Source organism: Sabethes cyaneus, chromosome 2 (genome assembly GCF_943734655.1).
Source record: "Sabethes cyaneus chromosome 2, idSabCyanKW18_F2, whole genome shotgun sequence".
NCBI lineage: Eukaryota > Metazoa > Arthropoda > Insecta > Diptera > Culicidae > Sabethes > Sabethes cyaneus.
The window spans coordinates 78,863,421-78,876,214 of NC_071354.1; the positions used below are offsets into that span (position 1 = coordinate 78,863,421).

Sequence of the window (12,794 nt, forward strand, 5' to 3'; positions counted from 1 at the left end):
ATGCCCCGATGTTGTATCTAATAACATATAGTGAAATTCACTTATAGACGACAAATTTGACCTAAATACAGCGCTGACTATACCCGCTGTGCCTTCCATATGATTACAGACACAATTACATTTACTTGACGGCTCTCTTGATTGCAGTCTACGCTCTTTCGTGACAGGACCACGCACTCCGTGCACCATGGCACTGCTGCTGGGCTAGGTGCCGTTTATAGGAAGTGAGTAATAAAGGAACTCCCGCTTGGCAGACCGCGAGCGCATCAGCGCAATATTTAGCATGAACCAACAGCGGTAAACAATAAGCGCGCGCTCGCATACGGAGCGGACGCGAGAGCATATGGAAGAGAGCCGACAGGCCGCCAGCTTGGAACTCGCACTGGTACGGTCGGTCGATCGGTCGGTAAGTACAGCAACCGGCGCGCGGCGAGCCAGATTCAGATTACACACAACTTCTACTGCTGTTGCCGCCGCATAAAGAGACGCGACGCGGCACTGTTTTCCCCATGCTTTTATATGGTCTTGTACACATACGCCAGCGGTCGGCGTCTTCCCATTCAGTCTGGATCATTCTCTCCGGGTGTTTCGGTGCATGTTCGCCCGCCGTGGAAGTTCACAAGAAGGAAAGGTGACGTGTAGTCCGAGTTTTGAGACCGCTTTTGTTATTAAGTGACACAGCGTCAGCAAAAATTAAATATCCCACAATATCACGCAATTCCAGCGAGGTTCTACTCTGGCTCGGCCACTGGAATGCTGATAGTTTCTTAAGGAACCAAATTCATGCCATGACGTAGTTCAGAAAACCGGCAAAATCCAGTCTGCATTTGTTTCATGTTGTGTTGCAATCAGTGTATTTCGTTAGCGATAAAACAAGTACGTACAAGCGCCTTCGATGACGCCGAGGGCCTAGTGCATCAGTACGGCTGCGGAGTGTCCCAAAGTCAACAGATTTTATCGTTCAGCCTGAATTGTATGCGAATAGCGGCTTCAACATCATGGCGAGAGCTTGCCAATCTGGTGGACCGGGCGCTACGACGGAAGAAGGGATCGGTGGGGTTTACGTACCTAACGTTCGTTTTAGTTTACAGTGATAAAAGAGTGCTTCCATCCAATGTAGCCCCTCCTGCCGCTGCTGGTGCCGACACGTTTGCTGTGCTCGTCGAACCAATTCGATCCGATATTAATAGAGGACGCAGTTCTGTATATTTGAAAACAATTAATTGAAACCAATTGCTAACGTTATATCGATCAGTGGCCGTCTGACGGTTTGGGGCCAGTGAGTGAAGCTGACTGAATTGAATGGCTGCATAGCAATTGGGATTCTATTCCCGAGGGGGGCAAACACGGCGGCAGAAAATGTGTTTGGACAGATTCGTCAGTTTGAGAAGTTTTGCGTTTTGACAATAAAATTTGAATGGAGGCGCATTTACCAACATGTAATTGCGAAACCGATGATTGTCCTATCGTTTTGGTAATGTGATTTAACATACAAAAAGTGAACTTGTTGACACGACGTGCAAAGTTTTTGTTTTGGATAATTTTCGCGAAATCAAATTTAGCTGAATAATTGAATATTTATTTAAAAAGACCCGATTGGCCCCAAGGTATGATGCTGGCCTGATAAGCCAGACGTCGTACGTTCGAATCTCGACTGGAAGAGGCTGTTAGAGTCGATAGGATCGTAACAATTGGCCCTGCAATTGTCCTGTACTCTAACAGCTGGCTGCTAAATCTGTCGTATAAAAACAGAAGGTCAAGTTTCGATAACGTAATGTAGCACCTAGGCTTCGCTTTTATTCATTTATTATGTTTTGTTTAAAAAAATACTAAAAATTGCTTATTAAAAGGATATTCTCTTAAATGGGTTGTATAACATTTCTCCAAAACCATATCGCGGAGTTCTACTTTGCGGATGATATTCTACAACGCCGAAAATGTGTCTGTTTTCAGATTCCGAACAGTGTAATTTAAATGTGAAAACAGTCTCGACTTGTCTTTCATTCAACCCTCAGATAAGCCGACGCGAATTTCGCCTTTAATTATCAAAAGCAAACCTTTTGGCTAATAATTTAATTTGCTAAAATACTGCCAGGGTTTTTATACAGTTTCGGCAAAATAGAACTGAGCACTTGTGAGCCATAAATTGTGGTTATTTCATAACTGATTGCAGTATTATAGGCCAGCACATTCAGATAAGTTTACGAATTATAAATTACTCATGGTTATTACCTTAATAAAACATATATGGCGGTTCTAGATTTGTCACGTGAAAATGTTACCATTCAGTTTGTTTTCTTGGGTTGATTTGTTTGAGATTTTTGTACGACCTTTGGATAAGCAGAAAGTTGTCGGAACAACAGGTGCCGTAGTCTTAATTTAATAGTACCATTGATCTGCCGTCCAGGTGTTTTTCTGTATTCCACACTTCGTTCTTTTGCCGCATCGGTAATTAGAGAGCCAATTACCTATTATTATCCGTGATTGAGTGACTACATTTTACGCGTTTACTTGTTTTTCAAAAGTCTTCATTACGCTCCCGGAACCATTTCCTCTCTTATGACTGGTTTTGGCGATAGATTTAATTGTCGGTAAAGCAGAGTGCAATACAATGGATAGTTTCACAGAAGCATGAGATGCTTATGCTTGTTTTTTTCTTTGAAGCACCAATCTCGTTCCTAGCCTAATCTTCATATTAACGAAGCCAATTCTTGAAAGCATCTTGGAAAATGACGATTACTTGAATTAATCATTTTTCTTGTCAACGGCCAGGCAAACTGCGCACTTACTTATGTGTCCGTGTCCGCTGGACCGGCAGAACAAAGGTATGAAATCAGAGGTCGTCACTGCCGACGGTTACCCGCCATGGTTTTTACCTTTCGCCAGGACAGGTTCTCGTCTACAGCCCAGAGGGTGTTGGCTAAGCTGCGTCGCCAGCTCCTTTCCTCAAGGTGTGTTCGATTCACTTCCACTTACGTTCACGAATTTCCATTGCTATCTGTCGTTGATAAAATCGACGATAGAATTCCCCGTTGAATGCCTAGTTGTCAGATCTCCATGCACGAATGATACATCGCAGGCACCGGTTGATAAATACCTGCAGTTTTTGCGTTTTCTCCGCTGAGACGCACCACGTTTCGCAGGCATACAGCAATACGGATTTAACGTTGAATTCAAAATTCGGGTTTTCCTATGTAGAGTGGTCTGGTTTGAGCGCCAAATGTTTCGCTGATCTGCATTGGCACCCCTGATCTTCCTGATCCGTGCGGCTATATCAGTCTTGGTGCACCATCGGGTGTTGTCTGGCTATTAAGATATTGAGGCGTCTACCTGCTTAACTTGTTGTCCCGCTGCTGTGAATTTGGTGGGATTGTCCATGTTCACTACCATAGATTCAGTTTTTGCTACATTGACTGTGAGACCTGCTGCCTGGAAGCTCTCGAAGAGGTCATCTAACTTGCTCTGCATATCGTTTCGGCGTTGTTCGAGCAAGACAATGTCGGCGGTTAGGTCGAGGGCATTTAGCTACTCCATCGTAAGAGGATTCCAAGGCAATCCTCGATTTGGTCTACTGTCAATTGCTCCAACTAATATCTCATCCATAAGGATGAGCAACAGAAGCAGTGATAAAATGCAGCCCTGAATCACACCAGTAGTAACTCCTTTAGGGTCGGCCAAGACGCCGTCATGCAAAACCTTGCACGAGAACGCCTCGATGTGATGGACAGCTAATCTGGAACTCTTCTACGCCTAAGTCCACCCCAGATGTTTTCGTGGTTGAGTCCCTGGTGGACACCAGCAGAAGAGAGTCTTGGAATTCGTAGATCTGTTCCAATATAATGCGGAACGTTATGACATGGTCTACACATGACCAGCCCGCACGGCATCCAGCTTACTGCCATCGCATCGATCTTCTCCTGGATCCGGTTGAGAATTACCTTCCAGAGTACTTTGAGATTAATACAGTGCAACGTGATGCCACGCCAGCTACCGCATTCAGTTAGGTTTCCTTTTTTAGGGACTTTTCGGCTGAAATACAGTCTATCCATGACGCTCTATAGGGTTTCATACTCTTGACGGTTGCTTCAATCTCATCCAGTGATGGCGTCTCAGTGTTGATACGATTAATGCGACGAATTATTGGTGTCATGTGCTGCTGGTTTTGTTGGTTTCGAAAGAGTTGTTCAAAGCTGTGCTGTACGGTCAGTAAGAGCTGACCAGCTCTGTGATTTAGCGGCATCTTTGTATTCATCTTGACACCACTATTTAAGGCGGCGAGAAATATCATACAACAAACGGATATCACCATTGGCGGCGGCGGTTTCTCCTTCTTCGGTTAGGGAGTTAGTCCAGGCTCTCTTGTCCTGTCAACAAACTCGTTTAACAGCCCTCTCCAGTTCGGCGTATCGCTGATGGGTAGCTGTCTTAGCCGATCTGGTTCGCGCTTGCTCAATGCCAGTTTTTGTTTCTCTCCATTCGTCAATCTTGCGCATTTTCGTCATCTTTAAAATTTATCACTGTCTACCGGTTTTTTCCGACGCTGTGGAAAACGAAGTTTATGTTTTCGGTTCATAATAAAGGTTCAATAATTCTTGAGGTATCACTGCTTTGTGCAAGGCATCCAAGCTATTCGAAAAAGTAATTTTTGGAACAGTGTCCTTCCATTGTAAGCAATCCATGGACGATTCGCAACATGGATTCATGCTACGTCGAACAGCCATGGCGAATCTCCGTTCATTTACTACTCATACCAGGTAGCCTCGAGGTATGATGTTGGTCTAATAAGCCAGTCGTCGTATGTTCAAATCTTGGCTGGGAGACGCTGATGGAATCAATAGGATCGTAGCAACTGGCCCTGCAATTGTCCTGTATTCTAACAGCTGGCTGCGAAGTCTGTCGTATAAAATGTCGTGCTTTTTTTTTGCTTTTACTACTTATGCAATGAATACCATGTTGAGGCGTTTCTACACCAACCTGCTGCTTTTGATAAGTTAAATCATGAAATTGCGTTGGTTAACCTCGACAGGATGGGGCTTGGCAGCATTCTACGCTGGCTGGAGTCCTAGCTGGAAAATCTGAAAATCAATATCCAGCCAGTTTGTTGCTACGTCCGTTGTTCCACAAGGTAGCCATCTGGGCTCGCTCGTCGTCGTACTATACTTCAACGATGTAAACGCAACGATTTTCGCTGCGACGACCCAGGATTTTCTTTGTTGGTGATCTTAACATTTGAGTTGCTATCGACTGTAACATGTGACTTGGATATAAATTTCTCGGTTCATCAGTTAGTACTTATATTTACATAACAGGACAATATTTATAACGCATAATGACGACATCGGCATAGACAAGACAAAACGAAAAACTATTGTAAGTATACTGAGAAAAATCTTTTTGTAAAATATCTGTAAAATGTCGCTTAGATTAATGTGTGAATATTTATATTTTGTGTACCGTTCCCATGCAGACCTTTTGAAAATGACAAAATATAATGTCGAAACGTTAAAGGAAAACTAGATATATTTCGTTTTTATTTATATATGACTGATGAGCCGAGAAATCTATATCCAGATGATCTTAACACTAAACCTAACGACTGTTGATGTATACCTATTGCATGTATACCTATTACCGCGCAGGGGTCTTGCAACTCTTGCAGTTACTGCAAATATTCATTGCAGTATATTAAAAAAGTATTGTTTAATTCAAATTGTAATGCAAAAACGAATTGTAATTGAAAAAGGCAATTGCAATTATTTAATATATAAAATTCAATGTATGTTTGACAAAATGAATAAATTTTAATATTTTTTTATTGTTTAATGTGATTTTAACTAGTTGGTCATTCACCAACATAAATTTTAAATTGAAATTAAAAATTAAAAATATTGATATGCCCCAACTCCGAAACGTTTAACCGGTTCTTCATCAAACTTGACATGCGTGCTCCTTGACCTAAGGAAACCTGTATAGGGGGTAGGCAAAAGGAGGTAATGGGGATCTTGGTAAGAAATAAAGTTCCCAAATAAGAGAAAAGGCTTTGTTTCTTATTTAATGACTGATTTTCGGTCTGATAACAGGGTAGACTAAGTGCCAAAAAGGGTGGAGCGATCTGATAAGGAGAGGAGGAACGTCAAAATACGGATAAATGGCTTTGTGTTTCGCATTATGGAAATTTTCCGAACGAACCAGTTGTACAAGCGGCTGGGGCACAAATAGGAGGTGGTCCTGAGCAAGATCGGGCACTTAGCTAGTGTATTTATAAAATTCATCGGGCCAGCAGTAGGTATGGTGCGAGGAGCAACTACCGATGGACTGCTTGGAATGTCTCATATGCCCGATTTACAAGAAGATCCAACTCGAAAACAAACAATTACCCAGCTATAACCCTCCCCAACTGGGTGTACAAAATTCTCTCCTAAATCTTGTTCCATGGCCCGAGGCCGCTACACTACGCTACGATACACTAAAGCGAAATTAGCTATTGCGGGTTATGACATGGTTTCGCTTGTAACGTTAGATGGTTTGAACCAAAGTGACGGTCTGTGAAATCTACTGTACTTCATAAAGGGTGTTCCACATCAAATTGTACCGATGATCTGACCGATCATTTTCAAACTTCCAGACAATAAAATATAACCCATTAATAACCTTTTGGCACAGGGGAGTGTTGTCGGGGTTGGGCCACGTTTTGGAATTCGCCCATAACTTTCGTTTCAAAAGGAATTTTGGAAGCCTAAATACATCGTTGCAGGTCTAAGAATAAGGTATATTTCCGGAAAGTTTTGAACTGATTGCTTGAAAAATAAAAAAGTTATAGGTATTTACGTGAAGGCAAAAAATGTTGTCATAATCGGGCCATGTTGTACAGGTTGGGCCACCGCAGAAAATCTAAGACAAACGTATTGAAATTCTGTATAGAAACATGAAAAAAATGAATTCCGTGAACAACGGCTCATATAGGTACAAATACCATATTTTTAATTGCATTTTTGCGAAATTTTGGCGATCTTGTAAAATCAATTTTGCTACAATCGCCTTTTCCGAAGTGTACAGTTACAATGAAAAAAACAACAAAAATCTAGGTTTTTATCGTATTAATTTTGCTTTATTTCATCACATTTTACGTTACTGACATTCTCTAGCGATTATTGCGCTTCTGCGCTTAAAATTATGGTGGCCCAACCATAACTAATCAAATGGCCCGACCTTTACGCTTAGCGCTTTTCTAGTATTTCACCTTAGCCTTCCCAAACACCTTACTGGAGGGGATTTTTCTATAGTCTACGTGTGCAGCACAACATACTTCATACGTTTTCAAAATTTATCTCGATAATTGCCTTTCATGAATTACTTCTTGAAGAAAAGTTCATTGCGCCTGGAAAACTTTTTTTGTAAGATTTAGTCACTGAATTCAGTACGGGTGTTTTGAATACTCGATTAAAACTCACAATATTGTGAAAAGTTACTAACACAGTAAGAAGTTTTATAATGGTTGTATCATAGGTATCATGAGTTACTAAAACTGTAAAATCGTGATGGCCCGACCATAACAGTGGCCCGACGATAACGACAATACCCTACTTATTTCATTCAACTTCAATAACATAACCGTATACTCGCACCTAACGCTCAACTCCACTCAAACGGTTCTGTACAGAGTAATTCTCGCTGAAACGTGGCCGCTACTGACACGAGATGTTCAAATATTGGAATTTTTGCGCTTCATTGGTTGAAAATGGTTAAAAATAAGAATTACACTGTTAATAGCTCGAAATAGTGGACCCCTCGTTCGCCAAGAGGCCTAACAGTTTCAAAAAAAGTTGAATCTTGAGCAAACCTTAAGATCTATATCATGTGATATTTCATAAATTTACCATGAAACAACTATTTTTTTTTTTTTGTATGCCAGAAGGGCATTGGGTTAAAAGGCCACTGCGACAGTCTTAATGATCGTCTTTTGTGGCAGGCCCCGATTGATGTACACAGTTTACGGATCGCTCATACCCATTGATGGAGTTGAGCGGAATAGTTGTAATCCTGTGCCCCAATTCGGTACTACATGGTTTATAAAGCCAATGACCGTTTTGGGATTTAGGCTCCATACCTGATATGGAGTAAGAAGGAAACTTCCTAAGAAGTTGTGCCTTGATAATGCAAGAGCTCCGCAATAGCAGAGCAGATGCGCTGAACTTTCAGGTTCAGAGTTACAAAAGCGGCAGGTGTCAGATGATACCTTGCCGATATTCTTTAAATGATAAAGAGCGGGGCTGTGTCCTGTTAGGAGTCCCGTGATCGTGCGTAGTTCACTACGAGTTAAATGGAGTAGTTTTTTAGCTACTGCAGGGTTTGGGTAGATAAACTGTTTAGCTTGTCTACAACCCTGTGTTTGATTCCAACGGGATGCTATTTCTAGCTTTTCCCATGTCATCAGTTCGCCTTTCACGGCGGATGTGGAGGTGCCCAGAAACGGTTCAGGACCAATAAATTGCTGAGCTGATCCTTGTCTTGCTAGGTTGTCAGCAAATTCATTGCCCTCGATTCCGCAGTGACCGGGCACCCAAAGTAATAAAACTTTGTTTTGGCGGGAGAGTTCCCTCAATGCTGTGCTGCACTCCCAAACTAATTTGGACACGCATTTGGCGGACTTGAGAGCCAGTAGTGCTGCTTGGCTGTCCGTGAAGATACCGATTTTCGCATGCCTGTACTTTCGTTTCAAGCATATTGTCGCACAGATGTATATGGCATATACTTCTGCTTGAAAAACGGTGGGCCACTTTCCTAATGAGATAGTTTCCCTGATGCCGGGTCCGTAGACTCCGGAGCCTGTGCAGGCCCCCATTTTTGAACCATCTGTAAAAAAACAGATAGTTCCAGATGGAAGATCTGGCCCTCCATTATTCCACATTGAGCGATCTGTTTCAATCACCTCATATGGAACGTCCATATTGGGCCTGGCTTCCATGCAGTCAGAGACTGAAGTTACTAAGGGTGTCAGATTGAATTCCCGAAGTATGCGAAGATGACCGATTTGGTCACCTTCGAGTATGGTTTTACTCCTTTGCAACCGTAGTGCGCCGAGCTCTGCTTCCTTCTTCACATGAAGATGCAAAGGCAGTAAGCATAGCATTGCCTCCATGGCTGCAGTAGGTGTTGTACGCATGGCACTGGTAACTGTAAGACAGGCCAGGCGCTGAACTTTGTTTAGTTTGAAACAACTAACAAATGGCCCGGTTCTGTAAAGAAGAAGAACAGGGCTTTCAAATGGAGTAAAATTTTTTTTGCCGGCCATCTTGGATTTGGTCGCCATGTTGGATTTTATCAAAAAATCACCGTTTTCACCTATTTCGAGCTATTAAAAGTGTAATTCTTATTTTTTAACCTTTTTCAACCAATTAAGCGCAAAGTTCCAATATTTGAACACCTCGTGTCAGTAGTGGCTCCGTATCAGCGAGAATTACTCACAACATCTGACTGCAGCTTCTTTTGGAAACCCCTCTTTTTCTTCATATCTTCCTCAGATTTGACCTCGTTGGGATGCTTCCGTAGTGCCTGCTTCATAATAGCTCAGTATTTTTGGATGGGCCTTAGTTCCGGTGCATTGGGGTGATTCATGACCTTGGGTATGAAATTAACCCTGTTAGCTTCGTACCACTCCAGTCCATCATTCCTTGTCTCTCGGAACGAAAGACATGGAAAGATTCAACTTTTTGGCCACATCGCCGACCGAAGCATTGGGATTCTCCTTAAACGCTCCCACGATACGCTTGTGATCCTGATCACTAATATAACATCCATTCTGATCGAATTTCTCCTTCCGTTCGATGTTCAGAGTTTCGTAGTAACGTTTAAACAAACGACTCACAGTTGAGTGCACGATTTTGAGTTTTTTTTTCGATGTCGCGAAAAGATAGCTGAGGATTTTCCAGGTGCTTGTGCAAAATCAATTCGCGTCGTTGCTTTGCAGATGACACATTTTTTTCTGATTTTCGAAAAACTGGCAGCGATAAAAATACAATGTAAACAATACACTCTAAACTACTTCTACCCAAATTTTCAAGCGGAAATACCCCATGGGTAATTTTCAACAGGCTTTTTCGTGGCGTAATTTGATGTGGGATACTTTATGCACCTTTACACAAAAATCGATAGCTGCTCCTTAGAGATGGTCGCGCTCCGTGTTTCCAGATCCGAAACTCAAAAAAAAAATCCCGGGTTACGGAACCCGGATCGGCAGGCTTGTCCTGCACTCAGTGAACTAATTTTGCTTTTTTAACTGTAACACCTCAGCCAAGCAAAATTCGAAAATATTATATATGGAGCATTTATAGAGTAAATTATTATCCATAAGATTGCTGAACCAAGTATTGTTCTATCTTTACTATTTACGGCGCACTCCCAGTTCACACTGGGATCGCTCCTTGGTGCAACAGCCAGTGTAATCTTGATATAAAACTGTCGATACGATCAGAGAGGTATGAATTAAATCATCGTACCGAAGGGCCTGCGATGCCGAGTTTTTCCAATTTAGCGATTGTGATTTGATGGTTCAATTTAACTTTAAAAGCAGCGGTTAGGTCCGTGTCCGGGTTCTCGTCATCGGATCTTTGCAAAATTAGTATTAAAAAGGCGAAAATTTTCATAATCGATATCTGAAATAAAAACATTTTAGTTTTTTAACAAAACATTGTAGTTTTTATCAAAAATCTCGACGTTGGCGTTGTGAAAATATGATGGTAGGAGGCATCATTAAACAGTACCTACAAATAATAAACGAAAGCTTAAACACATTTGGAGATAAAATCTATAAATAAAACAAGTCTTGTTAGCGATAAGTGCGCTCTCAAACAAGAACGTGTCAGTTGGCTGGTATTTACAAAAATAAATGTGATAATATTTTTTGCGTTACATACATATATCCATTAACACCAGGACCAGCCACACACACAGGCCTTAATTAATTTGCTAATTGTTGACATCATTTCCTCTTTAGTCATCGTTTTGTAATCGAAACTTTTAGATGTATCAATTTGTAATAATATTTAAACAAATTGATGGCAGTGCCCGAACCCACTATCAAGTCGTCAAATCATACAGAGCTGTCCAAACACATTTTCCCTACCAAGTGCAACGAATCATTCATTACAGAATCAGCAAATGTTGGCGTTTCATGCAGTACCCGTTTCGATGTATATTAGCATACTGAACCAACGAGTGTAGTATCTGTTACATGCTGGTACAATTTGAGTGAAAATCCAATTCCTGGCAAACTATCGGCGGTGCAGTGTCAACGTACAAATAGCCAACCGATTGATCGCTTCGGACGATTGAACAGAAGAGCGGACAGCCAGCGGTGCAGGAAAAAAATCAAGAAGAAACAATCAGAAAGTGTGTCAAATTTTCGCAACCGCATCGATCGAATACATCAAGTGCCAGTCATTCCTTCAGTGCCGTTGAGTTACAACCGTTTCGCTCGCACCGTCCGTCCAAGGAAACGAAGAGATCTTGATCTTGGACCGAGCACTGAGCGACCGTCGTCCTCGTCGTCGCCGTAGTCGTCGCGTGTAATGACGGAAAATCTGCTGCCAAAGGAACACAACAACGCACTGCTTGATTGTTTGGATTGAGTGGTGTGTCGGAACGGAAGAGATAAAGATTCAGTGTTTCTATCGTGTTTCGAGACGCAGCAGAATTTGCTCCATAGCTGTGAAATATTAGTAAACAAAAGTTCCCCTTTCGGTGTGGAAGGTGCCTCATTTGGGTATCGAAGGCGTTCCAAAATTAAAATTCAATCGTTTCAGTGCGTCAGCGGAAAAGTTTCGAAGGCTAGTGGTGGAAAGTGAAATAAGTAGTACCTAAATTGAAGAACGCTGAAGCATTTGCAGTCTAGTTCTAGTAGTGGCACATTTCGGTTGCTTGTTGACTGGCCAGCGCAGCGGCGGGCACTTGAATGCAGTGTGCTTTCCCTTCCGGTGGCTTTTCTGAGTCAAGGTCAAAAGACGAATTGTGCGAGTGTAGTAGCTCTTCAGTTGATACAGCAAATTGTACCGATACAGTCGATAACACTTCCAGACTGGCAGCAGAACGAAGACGGTTGGTTCGAGTAAACGAAGCGGAAACATCGCCCGTCACACGACACTCCTGAGGTAAGTTTATTTGTTTCATACTCTCGCTTTCATGACTCGTTTACTGTATGCACACTGAAAATTTCTTTTATAAATTTTTGCATCAGTAATCATATACTCTATAACAGTGGTATTATGAAAAATCTTTAAACTCATTTTTAGTTTAAAAAAAAACAGAAAAAAAACACAAAATGATTTATTTTGAATGATGGATCGGATAGTTATTTCATATTCTGGCAAGACAATTCCACATATTACTGCAGAGAAATTTTATACTGCTGATGACCGATATTTTCATTCCATAACTTCTACTTCTACTTTTTGAGACTACGTGATGTTTCCATCGAGAGCGTACCGTTCGTACGGGAGGCAGGACCACACCTGTCGGAGAAATATGTCTTAACAAATTAAATGGACGAATCTACCGAAATAAAAAAAAAACGTGTACTGGTTATTGTATGTAGGTCAGATAGACAAAAATAAACTCATGCCAAATTTTGTTGCCATTAGCAGATGCGCCCTTTTCATCTTTTACTGCAAAAAAAAACCGGACGCGGAGAAGTTGCGGGGAATGTTACGCGTTCTATTCCTAGAGTTGTTATTTGTCAGACAGCGCGACGGATAGAGAGCAAAAAAATTCGTCGTGGTTGACAATCCGATAGCTTTTGA

At 41.7% G+C, this 12,794-nt stretch overlaps 1 protein-coding gene across 3 annotated transcripts in view; it reads left to right on the top strand.

Moving 5' to 3' along the window:
• The first annotated feature begins 581 nt into the window (after positions 1 to 581).
• Positions 582 to 12,794, top strand: part of LOC128738513 (solute carrier family 12 member 4) — a 427,692-nt gene continuing 415,479 nt past the window's right edge. For 2 of the 3 annotated variants that reach the window (XM_053833713.1, XM_053833715.1), the window contains exons 1-2: positions 582 to 631; positions 11,149 to 12,146. The gene's annotated coding sequence lies outside the window, so the exon portion shown is untranslated. Of the gene's footprint in view, positions 632 to 792; positions 877 to 11,148; positions 12,147 to 12,794 lie in introns of those variants that run through there. The other variant, XM_053833714.1, reaches the window with a different exon arrangement.